The 16,680-nt window shown below is 42.4% G+C and overlaps 1 protein-coding gene across 1 annotated transcript in view; it reads right to left on the minus strand.

The window, feature by feature from the left end:
- Positions 1-16,680, minus strand: part of MYBBP1A (MYB binding protein 1a) — a 55,368-nt gene that overhangs the window by 14,407 nt on the left and 24,281 nt on the right. The gene's annotated exons all lie outside the window — the stretch shown is intronic.

Here is a 16,680-nt window from a genome sequence, read left to right on the forward strand (position 1 = left end):
TTAAGCCTCTACATTAACACAGCAATGAAAAGAATGGCCACTAGAAAACCAACAGTAATCTGCAATCTTCTTACATATCCTGTTCTATTCCAGAATTCCTATTTTAAGACTTTCTTAAATACAAGAGAAAAATGCAGCATTAGTCAAAGGCAAAATAGAGAAATGCACAAAATACAGTAATGAGGATTAGTACAAATAGCTTAGAGTATTTAAGGGGGAATTTTTTGTAGCAGCACAGAGTTAGTGAGCAGATTCTACTCATACAAAGAAAAAAATGATGCCTCTCACACAGACCAAAATTGAATGCAGTTACAAATACCAAAAATCAGAAGGATTTACAAGAGCTAATCTCATCCAAAGAAAGCAATGGCTGCTGTTCCTTAACCACATATCACAGAAAACAAATGAGCAAAGTTTGCAAAGCTCCTTATAAAAGACATCATTGAGATTAAAAGTCTGAGACCTTGAGGATAAAAGCAGCTTGGTGATACCCAGCCTGGCCTCCAGGGACCCCTGAGATCAAACAGAAGCAACCTGAAAAACATGGAGCAGGAGGCTAAAAACTTCTGTTGGGGTTTCTAGGGAAAACTATTGGGTTTCTAGGGTTTCAATTTCTAGGGGGCTATTTACTGAATAATTCAAAGTGAGCAAAGAGAAGAAATCCCTGGAATTCCTGGGAGCAGAATGACCAGCCAGAGTTGTAGGCAGTCAAACAGAACATGTCACAAGCTCAAGGAGGTCTGTTTCCTACACAACACATTCCAGGCTTCTGGGACAGATGGATCCTGGAACACAGGTTGCTCCCTGGAGAATATCAGCACTTGTATCTGTTTCACAGCAGATAATGTCACACATCCTTGTAAGCTTACCTCCAGTTTGCACCAGTATGGCCAGAGAAGAGAATTATCTAAACAGAAAGGTATTTTATTACACACAGAAATTCTGTTCTTCACTGGAAGGTGAACATGCAGCAGGGAACCAGTGAGACCATAAGATTTATGCTCATTCAACGAGAGAGAATACCCTAACACCATCTTCAAGGCAGGCAGGCTTACATATTCCTTGTAATTATGGTGAGGCTGTGTCTTACAGAACAAATTATCACATGTGTCTACCAAATGTAGTGGAAAGTCACTTCATTGCAATTAAAAAGAGAATGTGACCCTTGGAGTAGATGAAAGACTCTAATTCATTCTGAAAGGCCCAGGCAGGGTCACAAACCCTCGGGCACCAGCTCTTCTCTGACAAACACAAACACATTTATACTGCAAGTGGGTGTAAAGCACAGAGAAGGGTTGTGTGAGGGTATCCTGGATATCTCAGGACTACAGGTTAACTCCAGAGGCACCAGTGCCAAGGGGCAGCTCGGGAACTGCTCCAGTCAGCAGTGGGCAGGAGCACTGCAAGCTCATGAGGAAAAGAACTGGAAGGAAATCAAAGCTGTCCAATGGAATGGGAGCTCTGGAGAGCTCAGACTCCTACAGTGCACTGAGAACAGTCCCTGGATGGGACCTACTCCTCAGGAAGCACTAAAATTAAAAAGTATTTTAAAAGAAAGGAAAAAAAAAACCCAACCCAAACCACTGAGCATGGCTTCTGTGTGACATAAATGAGGAAGTCAGAGCACCCAATCATCTGAGGATCCTGGCTGGTGCTAGCACTCTTTAGTAATTCTGTCACACTCAGAGCTTTCACACCTCCAGCCTGTGTATTAGATTCCAGTAAGTGAAAATATGTTTTGAGTTTCACATAATTAAAACACTGCTATTGCTCTACTCAACATTATTCTTTTTCCTGATTGTTTTTCAAACCAATGGTACTAAGTATGAACAACTTTTCTCATTTGAAACAACAAAAATAAATTATTTACTTGTTGATTGAAATAAAATTTGGCTTAAGAACATCTCAGAGAGTAAATATGACACTAATAACTACAGGGTCATCAGTATCATGCTATACTGTAGTTCAAGGTTATCATATTTATCCCAGAGCCAAAGGCTTCTCTGTTCCTAGAGCTGTTATTAACATACAGCCTGTTCTTTCACAGCAACCTGAACAGTTCAACAGCAAAAGTTAAACAGGGAGAGGGACTGACATCAGTGGACTCAGCCAAAGACATCAGGGGCAGAATCAAAAGTAGAATCAAGTTCTTCAATCCTCCAAGGGTAAACAAAATAAGAAACAACAATAACTCCTCAATCCTCTTGCTCATACCATCATATCCATGATGTGTTTTTTACACATAACCAGCTGCATGTTGTACCATCAAATCACAGACCATCAGCAATGTGAAGTTTGGAAAGAACTTCCACAAAATCCAACACTGGGTTGACAACCCAGTTGTTTCTCTCCCTCCTGCCTTCCCCAACAACACTGGTATTTTAGAATGTCTTACAAGTAATTGGCAGTTTTGGAGGCTGGCAGAACAACACTGTCCCCAAGAATATCATAGAAGACTCTCTGCATTTTCTCAGTGCCAAATCAAACCTGCTGGGTTCCTGACAGAGTGTTCTATGAGAGAGCCAAATATTATCAACACTTCACAAATGGACAAAAATAGCAGAAGACTCAGGAGTCCCAGCTACCAAACTCCAGTCCAGTTCAGGAAAGAGGGTTGTCATCCCCCCCATATGCACAGTCTCTGAAATGAGAATGTGTGAGAATAGTTACAATCAGATGACAGCCAGATTAGAGATTTTTCTAAAGGGAGCTGTATGCTGCAGTCCGTCCTGTGCACTAGAAGCCACCCAACTGCCTAATCAAAACATTTTCTCCTTAATGTCAGTTTTTTAAAAAAACCCATAAAATAGTAAAATAGTAAAAAAAATACAAGGGAAGTCTATTCAAACAGGCATAGTAGATACACTTACAGACTCCCACATATATCTATCAAGCATACAAGTAAATAAGGCAGAAAGGCTCATTATCAGTCTATGTGGGAGCGGAGAACAAACAATAACTAAGGGCAGAACTGACCCTAAGGTTTTCTGTGCCTTTGTTCATTTCTCTCTTATCTACTACAATTACACAAAATACTCCTCTGTGCAAATGGTTGTGATTTCTTTCTGAAACAGGCAGTGTGCCCACTGCAGTAACCAAGATGTGCTGGTAATTCCCAGGTGTGCTCACCCACCTTAACCAGATACTAAAAAGGAGTGTGCGTGGAGTTGTATACAACCCAAATTTATCCTGCACAGGGAAGGACAAGACATCTGGCCTAACCATTAAATATGGTAATGGATTAAAGTCCTACCAATCCAGGCACTGGTTTCCTATTGAAAGTAGGTCAGAAGTTGCTCTCCCCAGTCACCAGCCAGGTGAGCTGGATGGAGGGGAACAGAACCAGATGTTTTCAATCACTGCAGTTGTGAAAGAGAAAAAGAACAAAACAAATAAGCCTTTGCAATACTGCAGAGATTCTGTTGGCAATCCTGAAGAGATGAAGGCATGACCTAAATTCAGAGTTTTTTCTCCAAAGAAAAGCACTCTGTTAATATAAGGACACTTGTTTCTGGTGCAAAAATACACACTTTTCAGTCCCAGGTGGTTTAGGATACTGGCTGCAGATGGCTTTGCAAACAAGTGAAAATAAACCTGCCACCCAGGCACACTCCTGAGAGAAAAGACACAGAAATCAGCAGCCACCACTGCCACCATCACAGGAGCAGGAACCTTAAGATGTGCCTGCACTGTGACACACCAAACCCCAACTCTGGGTTTTCACACAGCTGTTCTGTTGGGTGATCCCAAAGCAGTTTGCAGGCTACAGCTGAGTAACCCTTCCAAACTCCCTGACAGCCAATTCCAGCTTTCAGGAAAGAGGCAGCAAGTTCACCTGGCTTGTCTGAAGTACATGGCAGGACAGAAACTCTCATTAAATCCTACCCAGGAAGTATTAAGAACTTACCACATCTCCTTACACTTTGTAAGGGAAGCAGTGGGGAGTTTAAATGCTAACCAAAGACATGAAGATAGATTTTCCTCATCTTTTTGCCTGTTGTTTTTGCAGCATGAACAAAGTTTATCAACATGAAACTTATCACCAGTGTGGCAAGAGCATCTCATTCCCTTTATGTTAAATATATATATATCTATGAAGAAAACATTCTACCTGAAAAATTACAGGTTTGTGCAACTCAAATACATTTTTAGAAGTGAAGAAGCATCAGGATTTTTAGTAGTATAAACATTCCACTGCTCTTGGAAATCCAGGAGACAAAATATACAGCTGGTATCACACCAGAAAGGACACTGGTATTTCAGAGCACTGATGTCTCCCTTGTGGCACAGAGCCTGCCCTGGCAGCACATCTGACTTAATGCCAGCACACAGCATAAAACAGCAGCTCTCAGTGTGTAATCCTCAGCATTAAGACTATTCTACAGCAACAGGGATATGGCAAAAAATAATTGCACTTCTAGAAATTCTCTCCTCCCAAGCCCTTTGAGACTGCAATCTCATGAATCACATGCTGCATTTGTGACAAATGTTACCAGAAAAGCTGGGTAAAAGAACAGAGGCCAAGAACATGGGAAATTCTAAATAAATTTTCTTTGAATTTCAGTAAAGAATTAAACTGTGAAATAAATTCCTCAGCTATCTGCAATTTATCACATGTTTAAAATAAACCAACCAACCCACTCCAAAATCCAGCTCTACCTGACAGTGGTATTGGTACAGAACAACATGTCATTTATTACCACAGGGCAGGAGATGCAGAGCACCACAGAAAAAGCCTCTTCCAATTACTCTTACAGCTTTTTTAAAAAATAAAACAAAGAGCATCCAAAGCCATGAAGCAAGTGCCAATCTACCCCAATTTCTGCTCATACAGTCAAACTACTTTAATTTTACATTCCCATTGAATGTAGGATGGAAACAAAGGCTCCAATGGAGCAGTTTTGAGTTTCAAGGCCTCTTATTTCTCAACCATCTTTGATTCATCCACTTGAGTTTTTCTGAGCCCATGAGCTACAAGTCTGTTTGATACTGGTTTGGGAGCTGAGTCCCAGTTAGAAACTCAGCCCTGAAGGTTATTCCAAAGGACAAATTATGAGAGGGATAGGACAATAAATCACAACAATGGATGTGTTCCACACAGCAAATCCCCATTCCCAGCAGGCTGTTCAGAGGCTGTATGTATCATGTATGCTGTATATACCATACAATCATGGAATGGCTTGGCCTGGTTGGGACACCTTAAAGCCCATCCTGTTCCACCCCTGCCATGGGTTTCCACTGTCCCAGGCTGCTCCAAGCCCTCTTCAGCCTGAGCTTGAGCACTTCCAGAGAAGTGTTGCCAGCTGTGCCAGGGCCTCAGCACCCTCACAGGGAAGAATTCCTTCCCAATATCCCATCTAACCTGCCCTCTGGCAGTGGGAAACCATTCCCCTTGTCCTGTCACTCCAGGTCTTTGACCCAAGTCCCTCTTCCAGCTCTCCTGGAGCCCCTTTAGGCACTGGAAGAGGCTCTGAGGTGTCCCTGGAGCCTTCTCCTCTCCAGGTGAACACCCCCACTCTTCTGACCTGACTCCAGCTCTTGGAGCATCTCCATGGCCTCCTTGGGGGAAGAGGAGAATAGGGACAGAAGAAGATTTCTTCTAAATTTAAGGACAAACAAGAAATTATACTTCAAGATCCTTAACATGTATCCTCACTGAACAAGCATCAAACACCAGTTATTTACGTAAAACAAAAACAAACAAAACTTATTTGAATTCTTTAGCTATAGAAATTTGAATGCTATAGATATATGAAAGCCAGAGGCGCTCAAGAAACATTTGCCAAATCATTTTTCTTCAATCCCCAAGATGTCACTGCAGTATCTCACAGACAGCATGTGCACACATGATTCATACACATTTCAAATCCAACAGGGAGGGAGGATAAGACAAAGCCCTGGCTTTGGCTTAAGGAAACTATTTTTGGTAACAAAAGCTAGTTTTTCCCATTTACCACCACTGAAACAAGGCACACACAAATAGTAGAGCCAAGACTGACATTTAGTAGCTGTCTAAAAGGTTTCAGTGTGGAAAATGCTCACACCTTTTGGGATAAGTGGATTGTTAGGAGAACGTGGCTGCCATGTTCAGTTGTGCAGAACTGCCCATGAAAGGACACCTGAGCAAAACCACAACTGTTTCTTGTTTTAAAAATTAGACATCAATTTTTACCCCAAATTTACCCTGTTAGCCCTCTGATTAAGAGACCTGAGAAGAGCCTTCCCTGCACCTGTTCTGCCTGGCACAAGGACATTGCCAGTCACTAGACAGGCTCCTGGTGCCTGAAAGCACAGTCACAGGAAGCTCACACTCCCACAAAGACCATGAAAACATCTCCTGTATGATCACCTGGCTTTGGAGCTGAATTCAGTAATTCCTGCTACAACCCAGTGTCCTCAGACTAAGGAAATGGCTTTTTCCAGGCATTCCCTCAGCCAGCCCTGACAAGGTGTGATGTTGCTGTCTAAGGTCAGCAGAACACGAGCAGGACACAGATGACAGTTTAAAGGTCTGTCCTTCTGCCTCCAGAAACAGAGATCATAGAAGAATTCAGAAGTAAAAACTTATCAGAAACCCGCAGCCATCATCCACCATCCCCTGCTCCCACACCTTCACACATCATGCCCTGGGCCAGAAAGCAGGTTCCTCCCTCAGTCTGGCCTTGCCAAAAAAATTTTTAAAAAAAGAAGCTTTATAAGCTCAAGAATAAAATTTTCTGTGCTAGAAAGTGATGAAAACAAATTTACAGCTTAAATTAAGTTCCTCGACAAATGGATGAGAAAAATTTTGCAAGGCTGGTTAATTACAACAAGTAAAGCATTTAAGTGACACCTAAATCACATTTTACAACCTTGGACAAGAAAGGCAATCTCAGTGTACTCCCACCAAACATCATCAAGCTCTTGCAATCTTCAGTGGTTTGGAACAAGCCAACCTGCACTGCAGCCCAGCTTCAGGCACCTTTACCTGCTTTTCCTTCCCAGGAAAAATGCAGATTTCCACAGATCTGGCAGGAACCTTTAAACCACTCACAACAGTTTACATATAATTAGTACATTGAAAATAATTGTATACAAGACATGTTTTGCTCATTAGACCATCAGCATCATATAGATGATGATATGTTTAGGCCTTCTTAAGCACAAAAATGATGAATGAACTCTGTGGGTTTAACTTTTATTCCCAAACCTCTCTCTGGCTGGTTTAAACATGCAGAACAGCAAGTTGCAAACAAAAGGAGGTTTGTGTCCTCCTGGGACTGTTAGAACATACATCCATACAGACATTCCCAGTGCAGGTCAACTTCCCAGTCACTATCTCAACAGTGGAAAAAATGGAAAAGCAGATGGATTGGATCCCACACCTCCATCCCAAGACCAGGACTCAGGGACGGAAAAAGTGCCTCCAAGGAGAGGAAAACCACAGGATGTGGAGCTAGATCAGACGTCAGTCCCTACTTTGGATACTCTGCTTTTGGGTTTCAGGATTTGCTACCTTTCTTCTGAAAAAGAACAAAGCTCCCCAGAAGCAGAGACAAAACTGGCTGTGAAGGAATCTCCATCTTCCTACCCCTCCTGCTAACATAAACCTCTTCACCTGTGGCTCAGATGTCCTGCTCTAGGCAGTAGAAAGGAGAAGTTAAGCAAACTGTTATTATCCATTACCATTCCCAGGGCTCTGAAGAGCTGCTCACTTCATTCTGCTATGACTGAGCACTTGCCAGACAACAGAAAGTTTATCCCATAAGTTACACTGGCACATCCTCCTCCTCCTCCTCCACAACCTGAAAGTGGTTATAGCATGACAAGCACTTTAACCACTGCTCCTCAGTCTGGCTGAAAATGTGGGTTGAGCTCCACCCCACACCAACCACCTTTATATAATGCAGCTGCACCTGCACGAGTTGTGTCAGTCCAGACCCTACAGGTAAAGATACTCATTGATTTCACTGACACAGTCACAACAGATGGATTTTAAATGTAGTTGAGACAGCAGAAATCCCATGGCTAGCAGTCCTGGCAGATTATCTATACAGCCTGCAGACCCTATCTACACACAGGTTTCTTCAGGCCCTAAACCATCATTACTTTGTTTAACCAGGGACTCTGCAAATCACATTCTCTTCACTGCTGCCAAGGAATGGACTTTTTCCATGCTTGGTTCTCCTACAAACAGTGCTCTGGAGGACGTTCTTACCAGAGGAAAAGCCTCAACTTGCACTTGACTAACCAGAGGGGCCATCTGGGAGAGTCTGCTCATTGCAGCAGGACATCTGTGCCCAATACAAGAGTGCACAGGTGCAGCTGCTTCCTTCAGCACTGCTCTGTTGGCAGCTAGGAGAGGCAAAAAAATAATTAGAAGAAAAGTTAAAGCTTTCCCCTATGGTCACCACAGTCTAACAAGATGTAATGATACAAATAAGAAGTTGCTGCATTTTAAAGGGAGTAGAGAGGAGTCCATAGCCACAGAGAGATCTGACAGTGCAGTTTTTCAGAGGATCCCTGCATGTTAAATATTGGACTGCACTGGCAAGTTTTCTGCCTCAGATAAAGGGTCTGCAAGACACTTTTGCAGCCAAAATAACAAATATATAAAATAATACACAGGACCCCTGGGCCAGGCCTGGTTGATGGTATTAGATACCAGCTCTGAGTATTTCACTGGCATACAAGAAAATGGTGAGTGTTGAACTAAGCCCTTTTCTGACCCAGGGGTGGGACAACTGAGAGGCCTTTTAAAAACTTTTATTCTATTTTCAGTCTCATGTGAAGGGTGAGACAACACAGATGTTATAATTCACACTATCACAATCAGAATCAAACTAATTACAATACACTATATGTGTTTCTTGGCCTATCAGCTTTTGCCACACCAAATGCCTTAAAGCCAATCATCTAAACTCACCCCTCGTGGGCATTCAGGGCTGGGGAAAACCTTGTGCTCTTCATTCACATAAGCCAGCAGACCCTTGGGACACAGCAATCCAGATACTGGACTGCTGCTTTGGTCAACACAGAGATTAATTTCTCCCTGGGGTAACCACTTACCATATCAGAAAGGCCAATCAGTTTAAATATTTCGCTCAAAAAAAAAAAAAGTCAATATATTATTACCCTAAATTCTTGAAAAATTAATAGATACCATAATTAAGTGAGCCATGAGGACACAAGATAAATCAGCAGCAGAGCACAAATTAGCATCCATCAGCTCTGATGTTTTTTTGCTCTTCCTGTAATGCACAGTTACAGGAGTGAAACCCTGGTGGGGAACACTGGAACCATGGAACATACTGAGAACAGAGGAGAAAAGAACAGGAATGGATTCTGTGGAATTCAACCAAGCCTCCCTTTCCCACATTAAAAAAAAGAATCAGAAAATATGCCCCTTTTCTTCTTCTCTCCCAAGTTAAAGATATAGTCACAATTTTTAAAATAATCTAAAACAATTCGGTTTCTTAATATGACCCTGTTTATTTTGGAGCATTTTTACTTTGCTTTTACAAGTTTCTCACTCTAAACATCAGAGCAAGAAATGTTATTTTGTCACTAAATCAAAGCAAAGACTTACAGGACATCCCAGCATCTGAGGCTCAAAGAAACATGACCAAGAAGGCTCTCAGGAAATCATCTGGGACACTCTCTCTCAACACTGGCTTTCCTCTTGAAAAAAACCCAAACCAACCCATCCCCAAATGGGAAATTGTCAATTTCTATTTATTTATTACTTATATATTGTAGTATTGAACACCATGAGGCTTCACTGACACCTCAAGTTACTCACACATATTGGTAAGACCAAAACCAAAACTGTCCCCAGTTGCCTCACCCTCGCTGCTCCTCCCAACATTTTCCAATCCAGTTGTCTCCTCTGCACAGCAAAACCCTCAATTCAGAAGAGATTTGCAATAGGATTTTCTTGAGGCAATTCAGAAGGCAGCTACAGCATAATGCAGCCTATTTAAGGAGACTTTGCTGAAGCCTAATTTAATAATTTAGGAGATTTAAGAGCAGCACACATTTAAAAAAAGCCCATGTTGCCTAGGCACTGTGTGATTTTAGCTGCTGCCCCTGATACACTAGACCAGGCTTGATATTGCAAGAACAAAGGTTTCATCTTTTGAGAACATTCATCAGCAGATGAGAAATTAGAATTCCAGTTCACTCAAACATCAACCACTGAAGTTTAGCCTTCATACAGTAATAAAAAAAAAAAAGGTACTTGCACGTCAGTAAAATTGTTAGCTTGGAATATTGAAATAAAAACATTGCTAAGCAAAAAAAAAAAAAAAAAGTTGGAAATTGTACTGGGTTGAACTTTGAAGATTCATTGCTTTGGATGCTCACCAGCAGACCTCTCTTCATTTTGCAGAAGCCACTGAGAGAGGCAGGATGACAAAACAGAGGGCACAGTCCCCTTGAGAAGTGAGACAGGGCTGGAAACCCTGCTCTGTGTGGAGGCTGCTGAGAAATCCTGCAGAGATGCCTGAACTCCTTTCTTGTGCTTCAACTTCTGCAGAGTGGCATTTTAATATGTGCCAAGGGAGAGCAGAAAGAGAAGCAGCCAAACCCCACTACTCCCACACCCCCATACTACAACAAAATTGGACCTGCCACTTGGTATACAAACACCTGGGGACATCCTTGTCAGTGAGCAGAGCCCAGATTGGCATTTCATTTTATGCTGCTGAAGCCCTAATCTTTTTTCACTTGCCAACAAAACACCCAACACACCTCCTAGTACTCCCACACCAAGATCTCACTGTAAAGAGAACATAAATCATTCCCCAGAACTTCAACAGGATTCTATCCTGTTTTTTTTTTTTATATTTTGCAACATTAATATATCTTGAATCCATATGACTGAGAGTAGCTCATTTTCTCACACCACAGCCAATTCTTCCCCTCCTGTGTTTGTTATACCATTATTAAATACATGGCAATAACCTTGTCTCTGAGCAAACTTTCCCCATTTGTTCCACACAAACACCTACTCCTCAAACTGTTGGAGGGGCTGTATTTGGGAGGCTGAGCACAACATACTTAAGTGGTTCAATCTTTTTTTAAAAACTATCAACTTGCTTTTTAAAAACTATCAACTCCCCATGTGTCAGATGGCAAGTTTAATTTAGTAGGCTAGGAAATTACTCAGAGTTGGAAAATCACTGCAATATGGTTTATATCTAACTCAGCAAGTCCATCCTACATGCAGAGCTGTTACTGCTCTGGAGCACTTTTCTCCTTGGACAGCTCTTACCAGCAGCTGTCTCTACAGCAAGAATTAGTTTATGTGACCTTTTAATTTTCTTATTTCTTCCCATCAATAAACTAGAATCTTTCCTCCGTTACTGAGGATTTGCTATATGATCATCAATACAATCAGCTGAACAGCAGTTAGCAGCATAAATACAGCCTAGATCTCCAGAATCACAACAAAGAGGCAAACAGAAGCTTTTTTATTTTCTGCTTGTGCTGCATTGAGTATGGTGGAATATAAAGATAACAGGGCAGTGTCTGTGCCAGTCAATTAATGCTGGTATCACTATGGATTTGTTTGTGGGCAATGCAGACAACTGTCTGCTAGACACTTCTGGCAAAAGACAGAGGCCATTAGAAGGCACCAAGAAGTAAAAATAAAAAAAAAAAAAAAAAAAAAACCCAAAAAAACCCAAAAAAATGTATGAAGGAAAAACAAGCACACATAAACAACTCACAACACGCATGATGCTCCCAAGGGACCCTGCAGGTTCAGTGACAGGGGTCCCACATTGAACTGAAATACACCACGAGCACACCAAGTTCTCAATGCAAACACAAGTGAAAACTCATGCCACAGGATTTCAGGCACTCAGCTGTAAATGCAGTCAGGAGGCCCTGAAAAATTTAAACATACCTTTTTAAATTTTCAACCATCTCACACAGGTAAGAGAGAAACACAGCTTAGAAAGCAATTCCTCAGGGAGAAACGTTTTGCTGTGGCATCAGACACCTTTCCAAAGAACATCAGAGACTATTTATAGATGCTGTCTATGTTCTCCTGCTCACCAAAGGAAAATGTTTTTTCTGCACAATCCCACTGCAATAAATGCTCTCAAAAATGCAAGGTTGGGATGCAATAATCCACATGCACAACCATCCTAAAGGTCTGGGAACTCAGAATCTCCATACAAAAATGTAGAGCACTCTGGCTCTGACCCAGCAAAGCATTTAAGCATTCAACTGCTCTCCCTTCAACTTCAGTGGACAGTTTACATTATCTAGAGCTGTTCATGCCACAGGGCTTTGCTGGCTTGTTGAAATAGATCAAAAATGCTCAAGAACCCACACATAGTTCAGCTTCACCTTGCAAAACACAGACTCTCCTTGACCATCACCTTACACAAAACAGGAACAGGACACTGACTGGAGCCAAAGCATGTCAGTTGGACATAGATTTTCCAGCTGCAAATGATTTCTTTTTATTGAGGAGAGGGCACATACTGAACCAAGGATGATGAAAAGAACGGATTTGACAAGCAACAGCCTCTCCAGCACTGCACCCCTTGGATCTCACTGCCTGGAGACAATTCACCTTCTGAAGGTCTGACCACCAGTGACACCCTGACAGAGGACACAGGCACAGGGTGTCTGACCTGCACCTGTGGACAGAGGATGCTCTGAAGGAAGGGAGCCTTTCACTCATGGCCTATTGCTCAGCTCTCACAGGTTGCCTGCCCAGTGCTCATTCCTCATGCAAAGGAGGTACAGCTGAACTGGTGCTGGTTCTTATCTGGGGAGGTTTATTTTGCTTCATTTTTAGTAACAGCTTATGCAAAATGTTCCATAACAAGCTCTTCCTCTACTACCTGCTGGCAGCTATCTGTGAGCACACAGGCAGGGCACAGTGCATTAATGTGGGGATCCATTCATCTCCCCAGCATGAAGTGAAATACTCCCAAACACTCACACAGAGTGGTGCTGGCTTCTGAGGCTTTGCAGCACTTTTACTGCTCTTGCTGTATTAAAGTTTAATTAATTTTTAACTTAGATATTTACATAGAACAGAAACTGTTCAGAAGGACAACTGTCAACCAGCCAAGACCTCTTTGGCAGGAATTTGGGATCATATTTTACTCTTCTGGTGACGGCAGCTGTGGTACAGACCTGCTTCAGTTCTGTAAAATTATATCTATATATGTTTGATCTCTTTAAGGAGACTGCCAAAGTACCAAGATTAATTAGCAACTTACCTAAAATACACTCTCTGTTAGATAGATCTTAAAGGGCTCCTTGTCACGGACAGCTTTATAAAAACACATTCTGAAATACTAATGAATCTGTATGACATAAGATGACATTTTGAACTCTGTCTCAGTGGCCATTCTCATTTCCACACTAAGTAAAATTACTTCTATTAGTTTCATGACAGCTCTGCACTTACATCAGCTCTGCAGAGCTCCAGCCAAATCTCAGAAAATAAACTCACTTGATGGACAAATATAGCCTCATTATGCTTCCAGCTACTGCAACATCCTCAATCAATATAGTTTTGAATGTAAATAAGAAGGCAGGAATGTATTCAAATGGATGTGTGACCACAGTGCAAAAGTAATTGCAGAGGCTCTTAGCAATTGTGTTGATGTGTACAATCCCAGTGCCCTTCCCAAAGGAAAAGAACAAGGGATGGATATGAAATCATTTCTGTAAACCCATGGAAAAAGTTTCACACTAGAAGAGGTTTTAAGTTTCTACCATGAACAAGATGGTGACAACACCTTACTCCTGGCAGTAGTAATTTTCATTTATTAGTGCTCATTTCCAAACTGGTTCCAATACTGCTAGCCAACAAGCTGGACTTCTCAGGGAGTTGGACTTCTCAGGGAAAAGCACAGCTGTTTCAGGCCAGGCTTCCAGAGAGGCTGTGCTCCAGAGCCTGTTTCCAGGTGGGAGCTGGCAGGTGCCCTTGCCTGCAGGAGCCTGCATCAGCAGCACACCTCGGTACTGCAGTGCAACGAGCTACATTTTCCCTCTCCACCTGATCCTCACGCTCACAGAGAGTTTTTAAGGTAGAAACATTAATTCGTGGACTCATCCAGTCCTCATATATGGGAATGGGGGATACTGCAGTGAGAACCTCACCACAACTACAGTGCAGCACTGAGGGGTTTGTGCTGCAACAGCATCAGCCCAGGGACAGCCCAGGACTGCACAATTACAGAATTAGATGTTACTGTGGCTCTGCTCATCAGACCAATACAGCTAAAAATAAACCAGGAAGACATTCCTCACCTAATGCTCAGGAGGGTTCTGGTATGTAGCTGAGTCATGCAAGAATCATTAAATTAAACACATTTTAATCCCTGGTTTATGTTCCATCAGCACAAACTAAAAAACAAGGCTTTTGTGCATATTGAAAGAGCAACACTACACCCACTGAAACAGGCACAAGGAAATAATTTGACGGTCAAAGTCTCCTGGAAAGCAAGTGCAGCAGCAAGAATGAATTGTCCTAAGAGAGGAGGAAGTGAGGACTAGCTCATATATGTTTTTCTCCAAACAGAATTTGAGAGAATATGCTTAGTGCTTGTAGAAGACATCAGGCTGTCAGGAAGATCCCTCATCCATGAAACAGCAGAAGCCTCGCCCATGCTGTCAGCACCACACACATTCTGCTGGCTAACTGCACTACCAGTGAGATCATCTGTGCCAGACACTTACCACAATTCACTAGCACCAGGACAACTCAAAGGGATAATGCAGCTCCACCTGTGATTGTCATTTTCCCATACCAGTTATCCCTGGGGTCTCTTTCCCCAGCTGCCATTTGTGCCCGAGCCACTGGGAGCAGCAGTGTGTGACAGGCATTCCAGGAATGGCAGCTGCACTTCAGTGTGGTGCAGCATCTTGTCTGTAAGGGAAAGCTCTCACACCTGCCTGGATGTACCAAAAGATTGTGATGTGGGCACTGGCCCCATCTCCTACCACTGAAGACATTTCTGCAAGGACAAGGTCACAGTGTGCCTGATTCTTAGGACCTCAGTCTGCAGAACTGCATTCAGCAACTTAGATTAGACTGCACTACAAAGTCATTCTTTACCTCTTTCTTCCTTTTTTTACTTTAACTTGTAGCACTTCTCCCACTCTAAAGGTCCTCTTGAAAAGCTTCACAGTTGCTGCTTGCAAACAAGTGATTTTGTATAGTTTCTAGTCACTACTTTCTACAACAGAGAACACTGCAAGGACACATGGCAGGGAGGAGGCAGGCCATATTCTGAGAACACAGTACAGCCTTAAGTTAAATGTTGGTTTAACATACATATGGGATGGCAAGGATCAACAAAAGTTTGTGAAAGGGATTCCAACTGCTACTGTAGAAAAAAAGAAAATTAAAAAGCCCACAAACAAAACAAAACAAAATCCACCCAAACCATCACAAACCCCACCAGATTTCTCAGTTCAATAAATGAGTGACAACCAAGTGCTATTTTTTTTAAAGCCTGAAGCATTTTAACTTTCACACAGGCATGTTTGGGACTTAAACTTCCCACTTGAAGAAAGGCAGAGTTTGAAAACAGGCCAGCCAATATCACTGAGCATTCAGAGCACCAGCTGCCACAGGCACAATGCATTAGAAGTAGCAGAGCACGAGTCACGGGGTCCTGCAGCCAGTGTGGTCCTAAAATGGGTGAGAAGTCCAGCTGAGAAGCATGAACTGCCTGGAACAAGGTGTTTTTTCAGATCACTGTCACACACATCTTGTATCTTTCTGATATACAGTTTAAACAGGTACTAAATGAATTCAAGGTGGGATGACAACTCCCCTTCCCTGGTTAAAACATCCCTTGTCTTTGTTTCCCCACTCACAAATGACACCAATCTCTCCATCTCTTTCCTTTTCCAGGGAAACTGCTGCATTACTGTCTCCTGCAGGCATGTGTGCCCCAGCAGTAACATCAGAGGCGCAGAACTTGGCCAAAGGTACAAGCTTCAGCCTCAGTAAGACCACTGCAAATTCACCTTTCCAGTTTAAAACTCGTTACATAGGTTGAGCTTACTGCTAAGAAAACCTACCAACCCTTTCACTGTGAGCCACAATTAAAACTGCCTTGAGAGCTCTCACCCCCCTAAAGTGTTGTTTTATCTCACAAATTACTTCAGCATGGAGCTGAACAACCTCACTGCTCCTTTAGGCATGTAGGAACAGTGTCAGAGGAAAAGGGCTGACAATGTCAGTCACACCAGCTAAAGTTTTAAAGCTTCCTTTTCTTTTGCTAAAATCTGCATCAAGATACAACCTTTGAATATCTCCAGAACACCCTACTCTACAGCAAACACCCAGGGCAAAGGAAAGTAGCTCCAGAAAAACATGTAACACCCATCCAACAGCATATAACCTCTGCTTGTAAAGACACAGCACTGCTGCTGAGGGTTTGCTGCTCTCCAGGTTTTAGAGGTGACCAGCTGAGGGAAACAGGATGCACAGAAAGGCTGTAGCAGTGCAAGACCCAGTTGCCTGGGTCATCAGCTACAGCCAACAGTCCACATATAGCCTCTCCTTTACAATATTCTTGTACTGACTTCACAGAAGCCATAATTCCATGTCAATGAGCATTGCCTCTGATAAAATAAGTCACAGCTTTCACCCACACACTCCTGCCCCTGAACAGACTGTTCCTCTGCTGTAAGTGAATTGACTGAAGTTAA

Source organism: Taeniopygia guttata, chromosome 19 (assembly GCF_048771995.1).
Source record: "Taeniopygia guttata chromosome 19, bTaeGut7.mat, whole genome shotgun sequence".
NCBI classification, from domain to species: Eukaryota; Metazoa; Chordata; class Aves; order Passeriformes; family Estrildidae; genus Taeniopygia; species Taeniopygia guttata.